Consider the following 25,323-nt stretch of genomic DNA (forward strand, 5'->3'; position numbering starts at 1 on the left):
TGAAGAACAGAAATCATCCAGGTAAGCTTCAAGCTCTGAAAGAGTTTAATAGAAATATACATTTTATAAGATGGTGCTAAAAGATAAGAAGATAAAAAACAAGAGATGAAAAGGGAGATTGCAAAGTCTAGATGAAAACCAAACTAAAATCTTTGTGCGTCTAAATTGCTTAAAATAATGGATCTCACTGGAACTCCCCAGAAGCTTTAAAAATACAGATGTCTTGATCACCTCCATATTTATTGATCTAATAGTAACTATGTTCTTGGCACTGTGCTCAATCTTGGTGACCACTGAAAAGAATACAGAAAAAAAATCAGAATTTTCAGTCTTGCAGTAGAGATTAGTCATTGCAATGTCACTATAAAGGTCTTCCAATTTAATATCAGTAGTGATGTTTGTTAAAGACGGTAGTCACTTTCTTTTCTGTCTCTTATCCTTCACCAACCCTTTTCAATTTCATTCCATGTACCAAAATAACTTTGCCAACAAAGGTCTGTCGAGTCAAGGCTATGGTTTTTCCAGTAGTCATGTACGGATGTGAGAGTTGGACTATAAAGAAAGCTGAGCGCTGAAGAATTGATGCTTTTGAACTGTGGTGTTGGAGAAGACTCTTGAGAGTCCCTTGGACTGCAAGGAGATCCAACCAGTCCATCCTAAAGGAGATCAGTCCTGGGTGTTCATTGGAGGGACTGATGTTGAAGCTCAAACTCCAATACTTTGGCCACCTGATGCGAAGAGCTGACTCATTTGAAAAGACCATGATGCTGGGAAAGATGGAGGGCAGGAGGAGAAGGGGATGACAGAGGATGAGATGGTTGGATGGCATCACCGACTCGATGGACATGGGTTTGGGTAGACTCCGGGAGTTGGTGATGGACAGGGAGTTCTGGTGTGCTGTGGTTCATGCAAAGAGTCAGACATGACTGAGCGACTGAACTGAACTGAACCAAAATAAAATGTTCCAGTTTTTCCTTTCCTTTCTTCCTTAGCTACTATAGATGCATTACTCCTATGTTGGGTCATCAAGGATGAGCAGTGTTTACAGTCACTCAAGGTTCTACATGTTCCATCAGTGAGAACAGCAATATGAGCATAATAAAATCCATGAGGAAAAAAAAAATCCAGTGAGAATTATGTGCCAAGTTGAGAACATAAAATAAGCATATTTCCTTTTGAAACAGTCCTCATAATGTCATCTTGACCTCTGGAAACTTGCAAGGAAACTTCTCTCCCAGGGTTAGCCGGAGTCCATTTGTATATTTTATGTATAACATACACAATCCAAGAGAACCCCTCATAGGTCTCCAAAATTTGGGGAGAATTGAGGTCAACATGGAATCTGATGGATGAGGAAACCTACCCATAACCAGGGAAAAGTAATGGAAAATAAATTTAAAACCATGACTCAGTGGACAGTGAAAAATCAGTGATGGAGAAATGGACCATTTTTGCCTCAGAGGTTTTTCACTGTTCACTGAGTCAAGTCTACCTGCTAATGGTTTGTAACCTGGCAGTTTTTCCACACTGGTAAATCTTTCAGCAGCTATGATCACCAGCTATCAACTGTCCATAAGGCTACTCCATATCCATTGCCGTAGTGGATAAAAGGCACCAGTTTTCAAACAACTAGTACTTTTCAAAAATTTGGGGGTGGGAGTGTTTTGTAAAGTCATCACATTCAGCATGGAGAAAAAATATTTAGAAAATAACATTTTCAATATATTTTGGTAATCTTAGTGCACCCAATTCCTTTAGTAACTGTTTTTAGAATATCTTCACATAGTATTATTTTCTCCTGTCACTATTTAAAAATAGTATCTCTTCTAATCTTCATTTTCTGGAAGAACTTGCCACACTTTTCCTCAAAAGACATATAGTATAGGCTAGAATGTTTACTTCAAATTATGCAGTGATTATAACAAAATTTGTTATTTAAATGAGAAATGATCAGCTATAATATAATACCTGAGTAAGTTCTACAAAGTTTCTTGATAGGACAAGAAATTTATTTGATAATAATTTATAAATGTGGATGAAGTGAGATGATAAACAATTTAGAATCCCTATCTTTTCTGGCATCTGAACTCTTAAGAATAATATTTTCTGGAACAGAATGGTGAAGAAATGGTTGCTAAAATGTCTAACGAATTTCAGAAAATTCTACTTGTAATCCTTGAAGGCTCCTATTCAGAAACTTCTTAGCTACACAGCTTTTCCTCCTAATCTTGAACTCTGAAATTATCATTCAACAGACACAGGAGCAGGAGATGTTATCTATTTCTCATACCATGACATGCTTCTTAGAAGAAGGCCTAGGGTTATGTTTATCTTCCAATGAGAAATACTTGTAAGCACCATGGATGAGAGCTTTCCAGCTCTTGGTTTTAGATATGAAGGTGCTATAATTACAACATAGCCAAAAGAGCAGCCTCAGGGAAGTGTCGTGGTCTACTTTTTAAGTTAATAAAACTCCAGCTTCATGGAGCTTCCACCAAGAAGTCTCTGAAGTCTTTATTGCCCCAAGGTCTCAGAATCAGTCTCGCATGCGGTGTTTCAACAATAGTAAACTTGAGAGTACAGCTGAGTTCAGAATCAAGATATTTTGTCTCCTATATTTTACTAAACAGTGACATTTGTTGTGGTTTTTCACTTGTGATGAACAAGCATTCAAAGGTAATCAACTCAAGGATATAAATGTTATTTGCATTCTTTATCCATTCACATTCCTATAGAATAATTTTGGAATCACAATCTTATAGAAGAACAGATTTTGTTGGTCCAATTCTCCAAGATTTCAGGCTTTCTTTTTCAAGGGGAAGCATATAACGATAGATACATTTATAGAAATAGAGTTGGTTTTTTTTTTGGTCACATTATTCACCAAACCTTTATCAACTATCTAAAAAGTGCTAGAATTATAGACATATTTGTTTAAAAAGATGACTTGCCATTGTGTGGTCTGTGATCTATTTTAAAAAAAGATAAGGAGTATATCCAGGACCACAGAGCAAGTTCTTAATCAGTGACTCAGATAACTGAATACAATGCCAGAGAAAATGTGCTTACCACACAGCTAGAAGGTCTTTTTGCTCCCAGAGGAGTGAAGGCTGGAGACTAGTGTTTAGACCAATAGATGGTTTACAGGACACTCCACATAGTAGAAACATTAATGATATATTCTCACAGTACTTAGTGTCAATAATAGAAATAAAAATTCAAAACAGCTCAATCAGCTTCTAAACATTTCCTCATTTAGTCAAGGGGCAATAATTTGATACCAAAGTAAGTCTGTGAAAGCTCTGGCTTATCCTGGGTCTCTGCTCTTCAATTTGATAATCTGAAAATTCCAATCCGTGATTACCTTTCTAGGGGAAAAAAAAAATCATTCAAATGAAGGAAAAAAAACTAATTATAATGAAAGTTTATAATATTCATATTAGAAAGATAAACAGAATTCAGATGTCAAAATGTGGGACGGGCCTGAGACTTGACCGTACTTGCCAGCCAAGAAGTTAGTGAGTGTGCCACCGTGTTAATGGATGCTGTCAGAAGACAACATTCTAGGTCAGGAAAGAGGGACAAGAGCAGCAGAGGCTAACGTAATAGCACTTGGACCACCGGTCACACACAGAGGGTCAGATGATTCCTGCTCATGGCCTGGGCTTTGTTACTGGAGAGGAACCTGATCTCACGGAGCCTGACACTTTCACTAGAGAAAGTAAGCAATCAGACTTCCGCTCCAGATAAAGACACTGTGTCTGTCTTCTAAAGCCATTCCCTATATGAACTTTCTCAAGAAGATAATCCAGAACAAAGACATTGTCTGTGCTAAGAAAGTGATCACTTGCCTGTGGCGGACTCATGTTGATATATGGCAAAACCAATACAATACTGTAAAGTTAAAAAAAAAATTAAATAAATAAATAAAAAAGAAAGTGATCACTGGTTGGAATTCTCAGGTTATCAAACTTAAGAGCAGAGACCCAGGATAAGCCAAAGCTATTACAAAATGACTTTGGTATCAAATTACTGGCTCTTCATCAAATGAAGAAATGTTTAGAAGGTACTCAACGGCAAGCAAAGACATAATAAATGCATGAAGAATTGTCTCTCAAAATCATATTAATAGTAAATATTTATAATTAAAGTTACCTAATGAGTATTTTGTATACATTATAAGGATAACAAGCTTCTGAGGTTAAGATATTTTAGGTGGAGGTGAAAAACATGCGAAGAGAACTGAGCAACTATACGTCAAACAACTTCTTATGGGTGAAACAGAACCAAGAGCCTGTCTTAAAACCACTATTAATTACATCCAATGAATTGTATATTGTTCTCTTCTGCCACAGATAGTAATCATACTGTCACTAGTGACTCATATTATTAAGTTTGAAGGTGGAGAAACTAGGTCTCTCCTTGAATAATGTTTTATATTCAGAGCTACCTATATAATGTTTCAATTCTGCAATTATGATTCATGTTCAAGGTTTCATGGATTCCAGTACAATATTATCATTGGTTCCTTTTGTAGTAGGCAACTGTAGTGTAATATTGGATCATTCATTAGGAAACCTGACTTCTAAACTAACTGTAACATCACAGGAAAACAATTTTCCTCTTGCTGTTTCTGAGATTCCTTACATGTAAAATGAAGTGATAATCTCTAAAGTTGTTCTAATTCTACATTAAAGATGATTTTGTGTCCCTCCTGATTTCAATATTTAATATAATTCTGTATCTTTAACACTGTGAGATACATGTAAGACTATAGAAAATATTAACTATACCTACAGAGTAAAACCTTTAGAACAAGAGACTCCCCTAGCTCATTCTAATTGACCATGATGCCCTCCAGCTAAACTTAGCTCCAACACAGAGAGTTTGTTCTCAACAGAGAATTCCAGGCAGCTAGTAAATATTGATTTGAATTGGTCTGTGAAAGAAAAGCATTTTCCTTTTTGGAAGATACTGTAGATCAACACTTTGGAATTACTGAGCTTAACAGAATGGTAGTGAAGAAACTAAACACTTTTACATTTATGTACTTAAAAATGGGAGAGGCCTAGAGATGAATAAGACTCCTGCTCTCCTGAAGGAACTTAAAATCAATTATAGAAGAAGACATACTATAGATATTTATAATTAGCAGGCTGATTAAAAGAAGGGAGAGATCAAATATTCTTCGAAGAAGAATTCAGAGAAGTAAAATTAGATTTGAGACAGTTTAGTAATTGGAAATAAGGACGAGAGTATTGCAAACTTGGAAATCCATAGACGTAAAGCATCAAGGTGGATGCTGTGGCATGTGTAGTGTGGAGGTGACAAAAAATGTGAGGAACAAAAATGAAGCCTGGTCAAAAGTTATGTCAAGGATTGTGGGCCATCTATTTATTCTATAGAAAATCATTTGTAAATGGACATTTTTAGACACAGAGGGATTAGCATGGTTACACTTTAACTGATATAATTTACTCTGGCTGGAAACATGATGAAAGATAGTTTTAAAGGGCATAAGAACAGAGACGGGAATCTAGTTACAGGTGATTGTAACAGTCTAGCAAAGAGAGAGACCGATTTTTATCTTGGGCAGAAATAGGATGGGTGAAGATGAAAGGAATGGCTTGAGAAGCATTTAATTAGCCTGGGTACCTAGTGGACACTGGGCGTGGGAGGAAGAGAGCCATCAGGGATGACACGTTCGTTTCTGTCATGAGGAACCGAGTAGCCAGAAAAATAATTAGCCAGGGAAGGATAACACAAAAGGATAAAATCTGAGACCCAGGAGAAGGAGAGGAGGCATGACAAACCCAATTTTGAACACGGCAACTTTAAGATATTGAGAACCATTCTAGGAGAGATATCAAATGGGGAAAAAAATGATTTACAGATCTGAATTCTGGTAGGAGTGCCATGCTACAGAATTGCTTAGGAAAAGCAGTGGTTTTAAGGTTAAGAAAAGAACCAGGAAGTATATTGACAAAAATCCCAGTGGCAAGTAATATTTCAAGAAGGAAGGAGTATTAATAAGGAATCACCCTTCTATTCAAGAAGAAGAAATTCGTCTCTTTGGAGCTTCGTAAAAATGCGCTAGTGTTCACAGTCAGAGCTGTTTCTTTGGGAGTTCTCTGGGAGTGATGGCTGGAGCAGGCAGAGGATTGGCTAAGCAGTGGAAAAGGTGATCTGTGGGAGCTACATGCAAATTAGGGTGCTTTGTGATGACAGCAACAGAACCCAACTCCAAGTAGTTTTTGTAGGATGCATGACTGATGATGCATAATAGGGATTCAAAGGTAACACAGGCTTCTGGGTCATTTAAGTCAGAATTTCAATGTAATCAGGACATTTCTCTTTGGTCCTTGCCATCTTCAGCAGGTCTCATTGTTAAGACTGGTTCCACCATGGCTTGAAGACAGGTTTTTATGTACAAGTTTCTCCGTTTACACTCCAGAAAGGGATAGATGGGCTAAGAGACAGGTCTTTTCAGTTTTCTTTGGCAAACTTAGGAAACATGTTTGTGTATGTGTGTGGGTGTGTGTATGTTCTCAGCCATGCCCAACTCTTTGTGACCCCATGGACTGTAGTCTGCCAGGCTTCTCTGTCCATGGGGTTTTCCAGGAAAGAATACTAGAATGGGTTGCATTTCCTTTTCCAGGAAACATGTCTACCTTGGACCAATAACAGTAAGGGAAAAATCCAGGAGCTGTTCAACAGAATCCACATCTGAGGATGGGTCTGGTGGAGAACTGAGCAAAAAATAAGGTTCTCTTAGAAAAAATCTGGGTGCAGGAAGAAGGCAGTATGGTAGGTGGGCAACCAAGATTATCCACTATAGGCTATGCGGCGAAGAAAAGGCCACAGGCCATCACTTAAGGTGGAAAGGCATATAAGCGAACTTTGGAAGTTGTGCTTTTCCTTTTTTTCTCTCTTTTTCTTTTGAGGTTTGAGCGTGTTTCTGAGCTGTAGGGATGTGCTGGGGAGGAAGAAGTTGAGAGTAGAGTAGAAGAGACTGTAAGATCTATAGAAAGAAGCCACAGAGGGGACAGGAGTCCCAGTTTAATTGCACATGACAGAGAGATCACTGGTGAAGAGGAGGAATTGGTAGACAGAGGTGCTTAGGGTTTGGGGGAGAAGTTGGGAGCATCTTGATTCCAGAGGGTCTTCATTTTTCCTGTAAAGTAGGAGGCAGCTGTGGGCATTAGGTCAGAGAGATGGGCGTGTTGATGCTAAAGGAGAGTTTGTAAGAAAAGTTCTCTTTCTTGCTGCTGCTTGCCATCCTTGCTCCAGCCCTAAGTCACAGCAGCGGTGTGGTGTCTGCAAACCCCCTGTGGTGCTCTTGAGCCCACCCCGTCTCACAGCTGTGCTCCCTGGACACTCTGTCGCGATCAGGTTGAATCCCCTGCCCTTCCCTGTCTGCTCTCGGGCCTCCTGACACCCCGATGTCCTGCCCTTTGCCTCCCCTGCTTCCCCTCTGGTGCTTTCTGCTCACATCCACATTTCTTCACTGTCTTCTGTCGTGACCTTCAACCTCACTGTCTCCAAGAAAGCTAAAGATGCCATTTGAAAAGGATGAAGATAATCTTATTTTCTCCAAAACAGCTTACTGCAAGAGAAAAAAGGGAGGCGAGAGGCTGATACTAAGAAAATATAGCCCCAAATGCCATAAGAATAGCTTTACTAATTCTTTTCATGAATATATATTATTATTTAGCACTTGAGAAACAGCATATTTATACTAAATAATGGCAAGATATTTGCTAATACAAATTATGTATTGTAATCATAATCATATTATAATTATAATAAAATATGACAATGGAAATGAAAATTAATTTCAATTAAAGTATTTAGGATCTAAAGCATGAGGTAGTTACCTAATGTTTTCCCTTTCCTCCTCATTTCATAACTTTGATTTATTCAAAACTGACAATCCATATCAGACATGTCCTCATCTGCCTAAAAGGTCTGCCATTAGAACAGTAGCGTATTTGCCTACTTTATGTAGGTTTTCCATTGGTGCAAATACTACTATGTGATATAAACAGCTAGATTTTTTTCCAGTTAGAGTGTTTCTGAAATAGACAAAGGGTTAAATGTTGGAGTGGGCCAATTTTGCTTTCTTTTTTATAGAACATGGACATAGGTTTATTCTCCCTTCAGTAGTAGCATGACCTACATAAGTTGTGTGTGGCTGTGATTTTCTCATTTTCCCCAGTGAGAGAGAGAAATATCGTTCCCCCCCTCCATTGCCCTCCTGTTGCCACAAAGGGAAAAAACAATGATCACAGGAGCTTTGAATACAATTTTTGTTGAGCTTGTTTTTTTTTTCCCCCCCTCTCCTCACCTTAGGTGACCAGATCGATAGACAGTCCAGCAGCTGAGAAAAAAAAATCAGATGACTGGAATACAGCCAGAGGCAGTTTCTCTAGTGTGGCAAGAGGCCATTCTGATACGACAAAATTTAAAGTAAATGGCATCCAAGGAGACACTGGTTTCTCAATAAATGTACAAAGGGAAATGCAGGTATTATAGTGACTCCTAAAAACACTAATATCTGAATTGTTCCTCCAAAATATCCTCTATAATGAAATAGAGTTTTCAAGGCCATGAATGGTTTCCCATCTTCAGAAGTTACAGGCGTCATGAAGACTAACTCGTATATATACGGCAAGAGCCGCAAGTTCCTGTTCCTCTACCACACTGTGGGCCCAAGTAGCTGCGTGTGTGCCCAGCCTTTTCACAGTGAGCAGCTCACATGCCCAGGAAGCGAAACAGAAAATCCGGCCTGCAAACCAGCTGCCCGCGGTGCTGCAGACACAATCTGCCTTCCTTGTCTGTACAAGAGCTGCAGCTCCTAACACTCGACTGGTTCTCAGAAAGGATGAGGACACAGATATGTCCAGCCTGCTTCCCTAGTCAGGGAAGTGTGTTTATCCATTCAAGAGTATTTACTGAGCTCCTGTGGTTGGAAAGGTATATAGACATCATCATATCACAGAAATCTCAGGGAGGCGGGCGCTTTAAAGCTTGCTTTTGAGCCCAAGGTATGATTATACATCTTATTCACTAGATGTTTATCAGTTTTCAAAAAATTCAACTAAGCTGTTATCTCTTCTGGGAAGTCTTGCTTGATATCACTTTCTTGTCCTTCAAAAATCCCGGGAGAGGGATTCATCTTTCTTACATATTTTTATGCTCTATTTTCTCCTATAATTTGTAAGGTAAATGTTGTTCTTGTTCAGTTACTAAGCTGTGTCTGACACTTTGCGACCCATGGACTGCAGCACACCAGGTTCCTCTCTTCGCCACTGTCTCCCAGCATTTGCTCAAATTCAGGTAAACACTGGGTTTCACACTTTCTTTCATGCTCTATTTTCTACTATACTTTGAAAGGCAGATGACAATGTCAATTACCAACATGTTCTGTTCATCTGAATTTGAGCAAACTCTGGGAGATAGCGGAGGACAGAGGAGCCTGGCGCGGTGCAGTCCATGGGGTCACAAAGAATCAGGCACAACTTCACGACTGAACAACAACTGTTTACCTACGTTAGGTGTAGCACTAAGTGCTGTATTTGCATAGTTTCACTTAATTCCGGCGGCAGGTGTTCTCATTACACTGTGACTGTCTCTCCTGGCACTGTCCTCTGTGAACCTGGGGTGTCTGCAGGGCTCCCAGTTGTCTCAGTTCAGTTCAGTTCAGTCGCTCAGTTGTGTCCGACTCTTTGAGACCCCAGGGACGGCAGCACACCAGGCTTCCCTGTCCATCACCAACTCCCGGAGCTTGCTCAAACTCATGTCCATCGAGTCGGTGATGCCATCCAACCATCTCATCCTCTGTCACCCCCTTCTCCTCCTGCCTTCAATCTTTCCCAGCATCAGGGTCTTTTCTAATGAGTCACCAGTCTCAGAACTAGCAGCCTCATCATGGATATTGGGTCCTGCCTTTGGGACCCACATCAAAACCTTAGGAAAAATTAACGGCCCAGCTTTCTTATACTTTCCAACTTGAAGTGATTACCTTCTTGTGGATCTAAGGGTTCCTCAGAATCATGCCATTTTCCCTTTTGTGTCTGTTTACTTCAGTTACTTTTATTTTCCAATTTATTCAATTTTGATAAATCTTTACATTCATCCCTCTACCACTCAAGAGCACTGAGGAAGAAATGACCAGACACTGAATACATATTACATATACGAAATTCGTAATATTTGTAATCACCAGCATAAAATACACACTAATATCCTCACTTAATATTAGAGAAAACCGAGGCACAGTAGGGCAAAATAATGCTGTTCAGTTTTCACAATAGAAAAGGGTCTGACATGGATTCATGTCAGGACCATCTGGTTCCACAGCCTTCACTCTCTTCACCTTTCCTGTGCCCCCTGCCTTCAAGCTCTACAAAGCTCAGAGTAGATTTAAATGTATTTGTACTTCAAAATAGGGCTTCGCTGGTGGCTCAGATGGTAAAGAATCCATGCAATGCTGGAGACCTGGGTTTGATCCCTGGGTTGGGAAGATCCCCTGGAGGAGGGCCTGGCAACCCACTCCAGTATTCTTGCCTGGAGAATCCCCATGGACAAAGGACCCTGGTGGGATACAGTCCATGGGGTCACAAAGAGTCAGACACGACTGAGCGACTAAGCACAACACAGTACTGTGAAATTATGTAGTGAATACTCAGTCTCTAGCTAGTAAAGATCCTGCATTACAGAGCCCAATGCTGTTATGATTCAAGAATTTTTACAATTTGGCCCTTATGTCCACAGAGATGAGGGGACTATGCTGTACAAGACCTCTTCTCTGGTGGCTCAGTGGTGAAGAAACTGCCTGCCAATGAAGGAGACATGGGTTTGATCACTGGGTCAGGAAGATCCCCTGGAGAAGGAAATGACAACCCATTCCAGTGTTCCTGCCTGGGAAATCCCATGGAGAGAGGAGCCTGGAAGGCTGCAGTCCATGGGGTCGCAAAGAGCTGGACACAACTTAGCAAATAAACAGCAACAACAAAAATATAGTAAATTTAAGTAGTATGCCCTGTCCAGATTCACCATGTAAAACAGAAGTTCCTTGCAGACTGAGGACAGTCCTGTAAGCCAGTGATCAGTGCACGTGGGGCTTCATTCCTAAATATCCCAAATATTGGTAAAAGTTTTTTGTCCAATTTGAATGGATTTATTTGGACAAAAAAAGCTCTTAAGGGGGAAAAAATGTGTCTTTTCCCTCAAGTCTTTCAAGAATGCTAACTCCAGTAACTTTCATATATCATTAAGGAAGAGTCTGCTTTCATGGATTCAAATTTGAAAATTTTCATGGATTCAAATTTGATAAAACATGCAGGATACTAACTTCAAAATTTTCTCTAACAAGGCCTAATTTCACAAGCACTGGGAATACTATGCCTGTACTTACTATAATGGGAAATGCATTGTTTGCTTGGATGTACTATAAAGATAGCAAATTAACACTGCATGGGGATTTGTATCCGAAACGTGACTTGATTTCTTTGAACAGGAAAGGAATTCATTTCAATTTTGCTCGTATTTAACACTGAGAGTTGTACACTATGCCTGTATATATGCATACTATGTATAGATACACTCTCTCTATAGCATCTACACACGTGCATGTGTATATAATAGTGATAAAGGGGACTATGCCAAAGGATAGGTCCACCTGAAATTTATAGCTAGATTTTTTTAATGGTCCTAAGTGGGCAGTTATAACACTTTTTCACTACTATGAAAAATGACTTTAGGAATGTTTCCACAATGTGCATTCATCAGTGTAAAATGTTGTTAAGCAATTAAAGTATCTTTGGTATTCACGCTGAATGCATTTGTTGAAGATACCCCCATCTTAATGCTTTAGAATGTGCATTATATCTCCCTCAGTTTTAGTCTAGGAACTATGCCAAAATTCTTTCTCCAAAGGGGAAAAATGTAGGAAGTATAAATAATGTTTTGAAGCAGAATGAAAAACTTCACCAAGGTGCAGGAACAGCGATGTAAACATTGAGGCTAACTTTTTAATCTTAGTCACTTCAGACATCTGCATTTAATCTCATTAAGATTATAATTCCTTATATTATAGGTATGCTTGATTTTTTGATGAGAGAAAAAAATAATGCAATTTTTTGTTTAAAAAAGCTTACAGTGGGCACAGATATAACAGTAGTACTAGATTTTCATTGCATCAAATATTTGAAAAAATACATGGTCTCAGAAAAATTTTTCTATTTAAATGTTATTCTCAATTGAATATTCCACAATTATTCTTATAATAGCAACATTTCACAGTATTATCAGTTTCAGGGAGAAAAAAACAAAAACAAAAATTCATGTCAGAATGACTTAAAACATAGTGTTAAATATTCATCCATTTTAATCCCACCATAAAGTCAGTCCCAGTGTAATGAACCATTATTATTTATTTATTTCAAATGCAATTTATTAAAAATGCACTCACTGCCTGAAGGCCTTTGGGAACACTCATAAAAACACAAAAATACATGAATTAAATTAAATACATCAACAGCCCAACTTCTCATTAAAAAGAATAATGGTTGAAATAACACCACATCAAAAAGCTATATATTAAATATATATATATATATATAGATAATGATAGCTTGCTCATTATATCATTTTTACTGAGATTAATATAAAGATTTAGTTGGGTTCTGATTTTTAAATTTTTTGGTTGAAGAAGACTGAATAAAAACTGTATTCACTACTGAAGTGACCGCTAACTATGCAAAAGCTATTTGGGGCTTTTCTAGGACACAAAAAGGGCTTCTGGAACTTCACACAGAGGCGAGGTTGTGATAATTTACCAGTTTGCTTAGTTAACTAGTATAACATTCGTCTCTTCTCCCACTATTTACCTCTGGGTTTGCTGTATACTGCAGTAACAGGGTGAAAATACGTGGCATCTCTAGAAACATGGAGTCTGTTAGTAAACAGAGCACATTGAAGCCGCTCTACTTTTCACATGAGACCTGACCGGACCTGGTCTACCCTAAATATCTCCTCTGCTGTTATGCATGGCACTTGAATTGTCAAATGTCAGCCTAAAACAGTAAACACAGGGTCAACTGAAATAGCTAACTATGGATTACACACATCACACAGGACAGAAGGGAAGATGGGGGCCAAGGCTTTTTCAGTAGCAGGAGTGTACAGATGAATTTATCAAATTTATCAGATCAGCTGGCTTTCACACATTGGAAAGCGACAATTAATATCGTGAAGGAAGTGAACAGGTAGATTTGAGCTGTGATGACAGGCAGGTGGTGGAAGAACCTTTAGCACTGTGTTGGTGGTTTCTACGGAAAATAGTAGAAGAAGATGCCTCAAGTGGGACAAAAAGGAAGAAAGAAAAGGAAAGAAACGTGTCTGCAGACAGAGCATCTCTTTCTGCTTCTCAGTTTTGCTCTAGGCTAGCTCTGATCTACTGCCATATAAATCCACTCAGATAATATTTTTCTTTTACTGTAAGTAAGAAAGGTCACATTGTTATCATTAAGAATACTAATATTAAAATATCTTTAAAACAATTTTGATGACACTTGGCAATAATTATCCAGTGATTACAGATCACAAAAGCATTATACTCAGACTGACTGGATCTATATAGAGAAACCTGCTTCTACCTGAAAGAAGCAAAAAACCTTATTATTACTCCAAATGTCACTTGTGATAAAGGGGATGATTAAATAGAACCCTGATTTAAAATAACAGAACCACAGAAGCTCATATCTCTCCATGACCAGGCTCCCAGCTACTCTATAATGTTGTCTTTTACTGCTTGTGCCCTGGATTACTCTGAGATTCAACACCAAGACATCCACCGTGCTGTCCCACAAACACAGCAAGCTTCAAGGCCTTGGCCCCAGCTCATCCTCTTTTTCTCCTCCTCTCTGTGTGCCTGTCTCCCTCCTTCCACCAGGCCTCCATTCAAATGTCATTCATCAGTGACTCCCATCTAGACCACTCCAGCACTCTCATCCCGCTTATCCTGCTTTATTTTCTTCTGCAGCACAGATCAGTCTACCTCATCTTACGTTTTTAATTTTTTATTTCCTTACTTTACAACTTTTTGTGTCCATTGATGGTTATGTTCCCAATAATTATACAGTTGCAAGTTCAAAGTCACAGCTTAGTAAATATATACTGAACAGCACACTCCATTACGCAAGTCAGAAACCTGGGTATATTAATCTTCTATTCTCTCTTTAAACCTCTACATCTAGCCAATAACAAAGAGCCAATGAATATGCCTCTGAAACAGTACTCTCCCTCTCTCCTCTGCCACTTTCTAGACCAAACCCCACCATCTCCTGCTTTAGATTAATGTGACAGCTTCAAACTGGCAGTAACACTTTCTAACTACCTACTTGAGTAGGTATGTACTACTTCAGTACATTTGCTTTAATAAAGCGGCTAAGCGATATCTCTAAAATACAAATCTGACTATCTCATCCTTTACTTAAGATTCTGCACTGTTCATCATTTCCCTCAGATAAGATTTTTTTTTTTTTAAAAATCTTTCGCTCCATCTTTCCCTGACTTCCTTGTCCATTCAAAGTATCTGACTCGAGACACTTTCTTCAAGAAGTCTTACCCAATCTCCCTGAACGGCATTAGAAGCCCTAGCTAGGGATCATTCTAAAATACAACACATTTTCTTTCGTGTTGAACTAATCAAACTGCATAGTATTTGCTTGTGTAATCACACCGTTGCTACTAATTTGGGCCATGAAGTCAAAGAGTATATCTGTCTTTTCATTTCTGGGCCTCCAGAGTCTAGCACAGAGTACATATTCAATTCAATATGAACTGCTGAATAAAGGAAGGAATTCAGTCTTGAATCTCAAGTGGCCACCTTAATCTTGGATTGGACATTTTAGTGTACTTAGAAAAATAGGGTTTAGCAGTCTGAGGTGTCTTGAATTTGTCAGCAGCAGTGTTGAAATAGTTGATGGCATCCAGGTAATAAAATTATGTCATTGTACGGACCGTACAAGCATGAATTCCTTCAGCAATTCTGTCCTGAGGACTACCTACACACAAATCACTCTTTTAGGTGCTGGACAAAGTGGTGAACAAGACAGAAAAGGTCCCTGCTCTCGGGGCTTACACGGTATTTAAGGAGACAGACCAAGAACAAGGACACATAGCAATAAGTACAGTCATTTATGATAGCAGTGGTTGTTATAAAGACACTAAAAGAGAATTTAGTGGTACAAATAATCTGGGAGGGGGGTAATTTTATACTTTAGAATAATCGAGAAAGGCTTTTTCTCCATAATATGAGATTGAATTTTGATTTGTATGACAATATGAAGCCACATTGGAGAAGGCAATGGCACCCCACTCCAATACTCTTGCCTGGAAAATCCCATGGACGGAGGAGCCTAGAAGGCTGCAGTCCATGGGGTCGCTGAGGGTCAGACACGACTGAGCGACTTCACTTTCACTTTTCACTTTCATGTCTTAGAGAAGGAAATGGCAACCCACTCCAGTGTTCTTGCCTGGATAATCCCAGGGACGGGGGAGCCTGGTGGGCCACTGTCTATGGGGTCGCACAGAGTCGGACACGACTGACATGACTTAGCAGCAGCAGCAGCAGCAGCAGGGAGCCACATAGCAGAGGTAAAGAATCTGCCTGACAATGCAGGAGACACAAGTTTGATCCCTGGGTTGCAAAGATGCCTTGGTGGAGGAAATGGCAACCCACTCCAGTATTCTTGCCTGGGAAATCCCATGGACAGAGGAGGCTCGCAAGTCTTATGGGTTTCTTATGGGTTCTAAATCTATTTTGAAGAAAATAAACTTGATTAGAAATGTAGAGGTAAAAGCACTCAAGAAAAAAACAATATATTGCATCTTAAAAATACGACCATTAATATAAGCTAGAATATGTACTGGAAACTTTATACAGTATTTCACATCTTACAAAACCTTTACTTTCTCTCTCTCTATATATAGTATGTATATATATATATATATTATAAGATGAAAATCCTAGGGAATAAATATAGCATATAAACTAAACAAAGTAGTGACTTCCAGGTGGAGCAGTGTTAAAGAATCCATCTGTCAATGCAGAAGACACAAGAGACATGGGTTGGATCCCTGGGTTGGGAAGATCCCCTGGAGGAGGAAATGGCAACCCACTCCAGTATTCTTGCTTGGGAAATCCCATGGACAGAGGAGCTTGGTGGGCTACAGTCCACAAGGTTGCAAAGAGCCAGAGAGGACTGAGTGACTCCCCTTCCCCCCCCAGCACCAACACACACATGAAGTCATACATGCAAATTTATACGGAGATATGTTTTTCTGGAAGAGGCCCTTGGTGGGCTTGGTGTGCTTCAGAAACAGGAAAAGTGGTGTGATTGGAATGCGGAGACAGAGGAGAGAGGCCCCATAATATGCCACTCTAGAGCCATTGTGAGTAAGAGTAATCTTATATTAAGTTGAATGGGAAACCATTAGAGCATAGCCACCACTTACCAGACCAAAGTTCATCTACACAGAGCCCAATATATCTCAAAACTAATACAGTGATTCATACAGCACACACATTTGATATTACTCAGGTTGAGTAACTCACAAATCATTATAATTAGGAAGCTACTGAAAACATTGCTCTCTCCACCATCCTTTGCTTTCTTTCTGTCTGTCTTTCTTTTTATTTGGTAAGCTCCAAAATAACTAGCCCTGGGGGGAGATCAAGTGATGAATAACCTCATTCAGTTAAAAGAAACAACAACAAAAATTCCCCAAGAGAATGGTTCATTGCAAACAGCCAAATGGCCATTGTTTAGAGGATGAGGTTTCCTCTCTTTAGTACCCGGGCAATGACTAATGGTTTTCCTCCAAAACTCCCACTTTTAAATGAATGAATAAACCCCAAAGGCCCCAAAGAAATAAGTATTACTTTCCTCCTGGTAGCTTAGCTAGTGACTGAGAGGGAAAAAGGAACTGGGGAATATTTCAAAGCCAAGACCTCTAAATGCGATAGTAGACACTCCACTTGTATATTCCTGAATCGTTTGGCACCCAGACGTTTTTTACAGCATTCTATGTATTTTCTGTCTTATCCCAAACTCACTCATCTGAAGTGGGTTTTCTAGAAGTATGCTTTTGGGTGCTCTCCAATCAACATAACTGTATTACCCATGCTTCCAAGAGGAAAGCCACAGCGGAGACCCATACCTCTCAGACTCCTGGGAGATTGAATCATCAGTGGTCTGACCATACAGATAAACACTGTACCAGCCTCAGTATTTATTTGCACAGTTTATTTTTCCGGGATAACTTTCACACAACAACAAACTACTACAGAACAGCTGCTTGCCTTTCTGAAGCAAAATAGCTCACTGAATGCTGATAGAAGGTTCAGTGTATTCCCTTCATCCTCTCCTCTCTATTAGGAAAAATGTCAGGGGTTAATATATTTCTGCCTCACTGAGAATTAAAGAGGAAACACAATGTTTAGTGTCTATAATGAGGCTATACATTAATTCAGGAAGGCCATGCCAGATCACGTATAATAGATATGGCAACGTCATTTTCCACGCTAGCCAAAGGGGATTCAGTGATAGGCGTTGCTTTGAGAAATATTTATTTTTGATGTGGAAAGGAAATAGAACCAGAGTATTCTGCGTGATGGAAGCCATAAATAAGATTTTCCCACCAAGGGGTTAGAAAGCAAAAATACCCTCCTCACAAACTGTATCACCTCAAAGTCCAAGGACTGGGGTGAAGAGATGCCAATATTTTGTGATGGCAGTAGAATACAATGCCCAGGTTTTATTCACTGAAATTGGCTTTAGTTCTTGGGAGACATTATCAGATAAAATGACCCAAACATTGGTACTAGAGGTATTTCTTACAATGCTATAGAGAGGCAAAACACTTATGTGGAACATGCTTTCATATATTTTAATCAAGCAGCTAATTAACATGGACTATTTTGTTAACAACTTCAGTATTTTTATGGGTACGGAATCTATTTGGGGAAAAAACAACTTGATTAGAGACTTTTAGAGGTAACAGCACTCAAGATAAAAACTGAATATACTGCATCTTAAAAATATAACCATTAATATAAGCTAGAATTTGTACTGAAACTTGATAAAATATTTCACATCTTATAAAACCCTTACTATACATATTGTATTATAAGATGAAAATCCTAGGAAATAAATATAGCATATAAACTATTTAAACAAAGTAGGGACTTCCCAGGTAGAGTAGTGTTAAAGAATCCATCTGTCAATGTAGATGACACAAGAGACATGGGTCTGATCCCTGGGTTGGGAAGATTACCTGGAGGAGGAAATGGCAACCCACTCCAGTGTTCTTATCTGGGAAATCCCATGGACAGAGGAGCTTGGTGGGCTACAGTCCACAAGGTTGCAAAGAGCCAGAGAGGACTGAGTGACTCCCCTTCCCCCCCCAGCACCAACACACACATGAAGTCATACATGCAAATTTATACGGAGATATGTTTTTCTGGAAGAGGCCCTTGGTGGGCTTGGTGTGCTTCAGAAACAGGAAAAGTGGTGTGATTGGAATGCGGAGACAGAGGAGAGAGGCCCCATAATATGCCACTCTAGAGCCATTGTGAGTAAGAGTAATCTTATATTAAGTTGAATGGGAAACCATTAGAGCATAGCCACCACTTACCAGACCAAAGTTCATCTACACAGAGCCCAATATATCTCAAAACTAATACAGTGATTCATACAGCACACACATTTGATATTACTCAGGTTGAGTAACTCACAAATCATTATAATTAGGAAGCTACTGAAAACATTGCTCTCTCCACCATCCTTTGCTTTCTTTCTGTCTGTCTTTCTTTTTATTTGGTAAGCTCCAAAATAACTAGCCCTGGGGGGAGATCAAGTGATGAATAACCTCATTCAGTTAAAAGAAACAACAACAAAAATTCCCCAAGAGAATGGTTCATTGCAAACAGCCAAATGGCCATTGTTTAGAGGATGAGGTTTCCTCTCTTTAGTACCCGGGCAATGACTAATGGTTTTCCTCCAAAACTCCCACTTTTAAATGAATGAATAAACCCCAAAGGCCCCAAAGAAATAAGTATTACTTTCCTCCTGGTAGCTTAGCTAGTGACTGAGAGGAAAAAGGAACTGGGAATATTTCAAAGCCAAGACCTCTAAATGCGATAGTAGACACTCCACTTGTATATTCCTGAATCGTTTGGCACCCAGACGTTTTTTTACAGCATTCTATGTATTTTTCTGTCTTATCCCAAACTCACTCATCTGAAGTGGGTTTTCTAGAAATATGCTTTTGGGTGCTCTCAATCAACATAACTGTATTACCCATGCTTCCAAGAGGAAAGCCACAGCGGAGACCCATACCTCTCAGACTCCTGGGAGATTGAATCATCAGTGGTCTGACCATACAGATAAACACTGTACCAGCCTCAGTATTTATTTGCACAGTTTATTTTTCCGGGATAACTTTCACACAACAACAAACTACTACAGAACAGCTGCTTGCCTTTCTGAAGCAAAATAGCTCACTGAATGCTGATAGAAGGTTCAGTGTATTCCCTTCATCCTCTCCTCTCTATTAGGAAAAATGTCAGGGGTTAATATATTTCTGCCTCACTGAGAATTAAAGAGGAAACACAATGTTTAGTGTCTATAATGAGGCTATACATTAATTCAGGAAGGCCATGCCAGATCACATTATAATAGATATGGCAACGTCATTTTCCACGCTAGCCAAAGGGGATTCAGTGATAGGCGTTGCTTTGAGAAATATTTATTTTTGATGTGGAAAGGAAATAGAACCAGAGTATTCTATGTGATGGAAGCCATAAATAAGATTTTCCACCAAGGGGTTAGAAAGCAAAAATACCCTCCTCACAAACTGTATCACCTCAAAGTCCAAGGACTGGGGTGAAGAGATGCCAATATTTTGTGATGGCAGTAGAATACAATGCCCAGGTTTTATTCACTGAAATTGGCTTTAGTTCTTGGGAGACATTATCAGATAAAATGACCCAAACATTGGTACTAGAGGTATTTCTTACAATGCTATAGAGAGGCAAAACACTTATGTGGAACATGCTTTCATATATTTTAATCAAGCAGCTAATTAACATGGACTATTTTGTTAACAACTTCAGTATTTTTATGGGTACGGAATCTATTTGGGGAAAAAACAACTTGATTAGAGACTTTTAGAGGTAACAGCACTCAAGATAAAAACTGAATATACTGCATCTTAAAAATATAACCATTAATATAAGCTAGAATTTGTACTGGAAACTTGATAAAATATTTCACATCTTATAAAACCCTTACTATACATATTGTATTATAAGATGAAAATCCTAGGAAATAAATATAGCATATAAACTATTTAAACAAAGTAGGGACTTCCCAGGTAGAGTAGTGTTAAAGAATCCATCTGCCAATGTAGATGACACAAGAGACATGGGTCTGATCCCTGGGTTGGGAAGATTACCTGGAGGAGGAAATGGCAACCCACTCCAGTGTTCTTATCTGGGAAATCCCATGGACAGAAGAGCCTGGTGGGCTATAGTGCATGAAGTTGTAAAGAGCCAGACATGACTGAGTGATTTCCCACATACACACACACACACACACACACACACACACAGGAGTTGTCTAAGAAGGTAATTTGAAAAAGAAGACACAAAAATGGCCATTAAATATACACAATCGGTTAAATATCAGCAGTAAGCAAAGAAATGGGTGAAGAAATTTTATCATATCTTTTTATTCTTTTTAATAAACTTAAAGATGAAGAAAAATTGGTCACTGTAATACTGAGGCTGCTGGGAATACAGAAATTTCTTAGGAGTGTGATAATTTCAAACACTGCTTATTGGTATTTGCACTGTTAACTACTTTTCTGGAGGGAAATTGACCAAATATATACTCAGTAATTAATCTTAAAGAAACAGCTATAAGTAAATACAAAACACTGACACAAACATATATCAAAATACTGTTTTTAGGAGTGAGAGTTTGGAAACAAAGCACACAAGAAAGGATTCTTTTATACAGTGATGGTATATTTGCAGTAACAAGATATAGCATGGTTATTAAAAGCAATACTATATTTTGGTGGAGATGAGTGGGAAAGTCTTCATTCTCAACCCAGTATTTCCCTCCATGAACTAGTTAGTTGACACTCCTGGCTCCTCTTCATCTTGTCACAGTTCCTTATCATAAAGAAAATGGCTGACTGTGATCAGTGACTTGGGAATAAGAACCCTGCCCTTCCCTCTTGGGAATGAGTTCTGTGCGGGTGGCATTAGCTCTCTAGTATTTGACTCCTCTAGTATTTAAAGTTTTCCAGACAGGGAAGACAGATAGGGAGGAGGATCTATATCAGACCAAGACCACTTTTTCCTGGAAGGATAAGCTGTTTAACATGGGCTTCAGTATCAGTACTGATGGCCCTTTGATGGCATTTATAATCTGCATCTACTAACCTAGTCTTCATCATACTAAAGATGAATTTTGGCCCCATTCTACCAACACCTTTGTCTTATACGACAGATGTTTAGAGCTCAGGCAATAAAGAGAATTGCCCCTCACCTCCATCCCTACCAACACAGGAGGATAACAGAATGATGTCTGAACTCATGGAAATGTTCACAGGGTACTGTTAAGTTTAAAAAACATGCAAAAACTATAGAAATATAAGGCATTAGGTAAAATATTTTAACAATATTTTCTCTCGGCTTATAGATTGGTAAGTGTTTCACATTTAACTTCTTGTATTTTAGTTTGTAGTATTTTCCAAGTTTTCTGCAATTTTTGTTATTTTTCTAATTAGATTTAAAATGGGACTTTGGTGAGTTTCTGCAGAATTCAAGAATCTTCTTCCCAAGAGATTATTAACATGAGAAAAGAAACTTGTCTTTGTGAAATGACAATCCTGATTCCGTATAATGACAAGGTGACAAGTCAGATGAACTTTCTCACCCATCCATCTCAGAAGTAGGACCAGTCACCTCATATTTGATGACTTTTGGTGAGAAAGACATCATTACTGGATTTTTAAATTACTTTATCTGATAATTTTCCTACAGGAAAACTGAATACCTATGGGTATGTTTAAAGTTTTAATGTATTTATTATCTGACCAGATCTTCAGGGTATGATGTCTTTATAGTCAGATTTATCTAAGGTCTTTTCCCTTTACATATTTTGGCTATTCAGAAGTTCAGTGGAATTCTTCAGCTTTGTGTTAAAAGGTAGGCATTCTTCTCCCAAAAGCCATTCATTAGAAATAAATTTTGTTCATTAGCAATTTGAAAAAAAAATTGAATTTTAGCATATTTTCTTTCATGAATGTCTATGTGAAACTTTACAACCTGGTCATAATTCTATACTAGTAAATCCAAAGCAAATCCCCATGTAGCGTTTTCCCTATTCTGCTCAAACTAGCCCAGCTCTGGCTGGTAATAAATTCCCAGAAACACACATTTGGAAATGTGCACAGAACAAATTTAAATTTCAGTAATCCTGAGCATACACATGTCAAAAACAAATTATGGGCACACAAGAGGGTAATTAGCAAGGTTCACAAACAGCACATGTAAAAAGCTTTAAGTGTTCACATGAATGTCATAGCTTGTGATATAGTCAATCCAATTTGAAGAATTTTTCCACTTGCCACTGTATGATTTCAGAAACTATATTCATAACCCTAGTACTGTGCTCTTTGAATGTGTTTAGTTGTGAGCAATGAATAGCAACTTAACATGCTTGTTTCCATAATATTCTTGACCATAGAAACTGGGATTTAAACTTTCAAAGACATAAACATGTCACATGGCAATGTTTACAATGGAAATGGACTCTTGGAAGGCTTCTTATTGGATTGTTATATTTGTAGCCAGTGTCTGCTCTCTTAACATGCTTACGAAGTAAAGCTGATGCTTTTCTGGCCTATGTTCTATACAAGCACTACCAAGGCACAGGTACACAGATGTACATTTAATAAGATACTTCACCAATTAGATGAGTCTCCCCTTTGACAGAGTAGATTTCTGAGTTAACGCATACAGCTTTCCAATTTGTGCTAAGAACAGTTTCCTAGCACAGGGAGTTCCAGTTTCAGGAGACCCACTGACAGACTATGAGGCAGGTAGTATTCCTCCAGCATCATTCCTAGCTCTTCTCTAGGTCTACCAGATGCCAGAACATAGCCCAATAGAGCAGAACAGCTTATAGTTCTAAACAATCCAAGACCAGAAGAGCAAGCTACGGTGGTGAGAGGAATCAGATCTACTAGAGATCATGGAATATTAAAGACTGACTGCAATTTCCATCCTTCCTGATGGCACTGTAATCCCAGAATTAATTTCAAATAGAACCCTGAGTAGACCTGTACACCATTCAATAACTCACATGGTTAAAAGAAGCAAGGACAAGAGGGAAGCTGTGAACAGACATGAAGAGAGTGTTACTCTGAGTTGATTACTGTTTTAAGCAGTGTAATTTTTTTTCTTGTAACAACTAACTTATGGCAATTTTATTTAAACAAATATTTTGTGGCTTAGGGAATGATGGAAATAGCAAAGCTAGTAAGCAAAGTAAAGAAATGAAATGTAAAAAAAAAAAGAAGAAGAAGGGGTAATAAATGGGAAAAGAAAAAAAAAATTCTATCCCTAAACCAGCAAGCCAGCAGATTTATCTGGCATTAATATGAGTACAGATTGATGAAAGGAGGTTAAGGCCTGTCTTGTTCTGATTCTTTCCAGTTCCAGGGACCTGAAAATACTTGAATTTTCCAAAATTATGCAAATGATACCTTGCCTATAATGGGAATATACACATTTGGTTAATTTTGCTTTGTTGAAATGCTCTTAGACATTTATTTCAATATACAATTAATAGCATATTGCAAGGCAAGAAAGAGTAACATTCACTATATTTCTGCATTAGATTTTGCCATGGGGCTTGATGTTTGAGGTTAAAAGGGCAATAAAACATAAGGGCTATCATTCATTCCTGCTGAAAACAAGGCTGATCTGGGATCAGAGTCTGGAAAATTAAAAAGACTGCTTGATTAATTTATATAGTCTCAGTATTTTCCAAAGGGCATTAAAATGCCCAGCACCGTCATAGTATCTCCCTTTTTATATCTAAATCCATGTAGGTAGATTATTCTTAAGAAAATTTAGTTCTGCAGGAAACAGATGGAGATGGTCTAATTCTCTCTGTCTGCACTTCCCTTCAGGTTGTTAATGACAAATGCATTATAGTTATTTATTACAAATAGATTCAAGGTGCTGGTGCAGTTCAATTCATAGAGATCTTATACTCTTCACATGTATCGGGAACTGGGCTTCCTCCCAATGCTGACAATGCACGTGATGGCTTTCTGGGAGACAGCAGTTCTCAAGAATACTTAGCTTTATGTTTACAACTTTAAAAAGTGAAGGTACCATCTGCTCTTGGCTATTCATAGTTGCTTAAATTGTTTAGAACCTGAGGTCAGAATGAGAATAACGATGGTGGACTTCCATATAGTTAATTTCATCTGTAAATAATTAGCTCTGCATCTCTTTCTTTTAGCCCTGCATCAGATAACAGTGAACCCCAAATGACCTGTGGAGGCAACATGCTCCCCAGGACAGACCTCTCCAAGTGGTCTGATGCAGCAACAGAAAAGTAGTTATTTTACACCTCCATGTCATTAATATGCATAAAGTACACAAGTAAAATTCTTTATGACTAATTTATAGTTAGTCATAAAGTTAGATAAATACTTGCATTTATATACATTCTATTTAATCTTCTGAAACAGTTTAAGACAAGGGACAGACAAAGGTCAAAAAACAAGTGGTGCTGGGAAATCTGGTCAACCACTTGTAAAAGAATGAAACTAGAACACTTTCTAACACCATACACAAAAAAAAATTCAAAATGGATTAAAGATCTAAACGTAAGACCAGAAACTAAAACTCCTAGAGGAGAACATAGGCAAAACACTCTCTGACATACATCACAGCAGGATCCTCTATGACCCACCTCCCAGAATATTGGAAATAAAAGCAAAAATAAACAAATGGGACCTAATTAACCTTAAAGGCTTCTGCACATCAAAGGAAACTATTAGCAAGGTGAAAAGACAGCCTTCAGAATGGGAGAAAATAATAGCAAATGAAGCAACTGACAAACAACTAATCTCAAAAATATACAAGCAACTCCTACAGCTCAACTCCAGAAAAATAAATGACCCAATCAAAAAATGGGCCAAAGAACTAAATAGACATTT

Source organism: Bos mutus, chromosome 27 (genome assembly GCF_027580195.1).
Source record: "Bos mutus isolate GX-2022 chromosome 27, NWIPB_WYAK_1.1, whole genome shotgun sequence".
NCBI lineage: Eukaryota > Metazoa > Chordata > Mammalia > Artiodactyla > Bovidae > Bos > Bos mutus.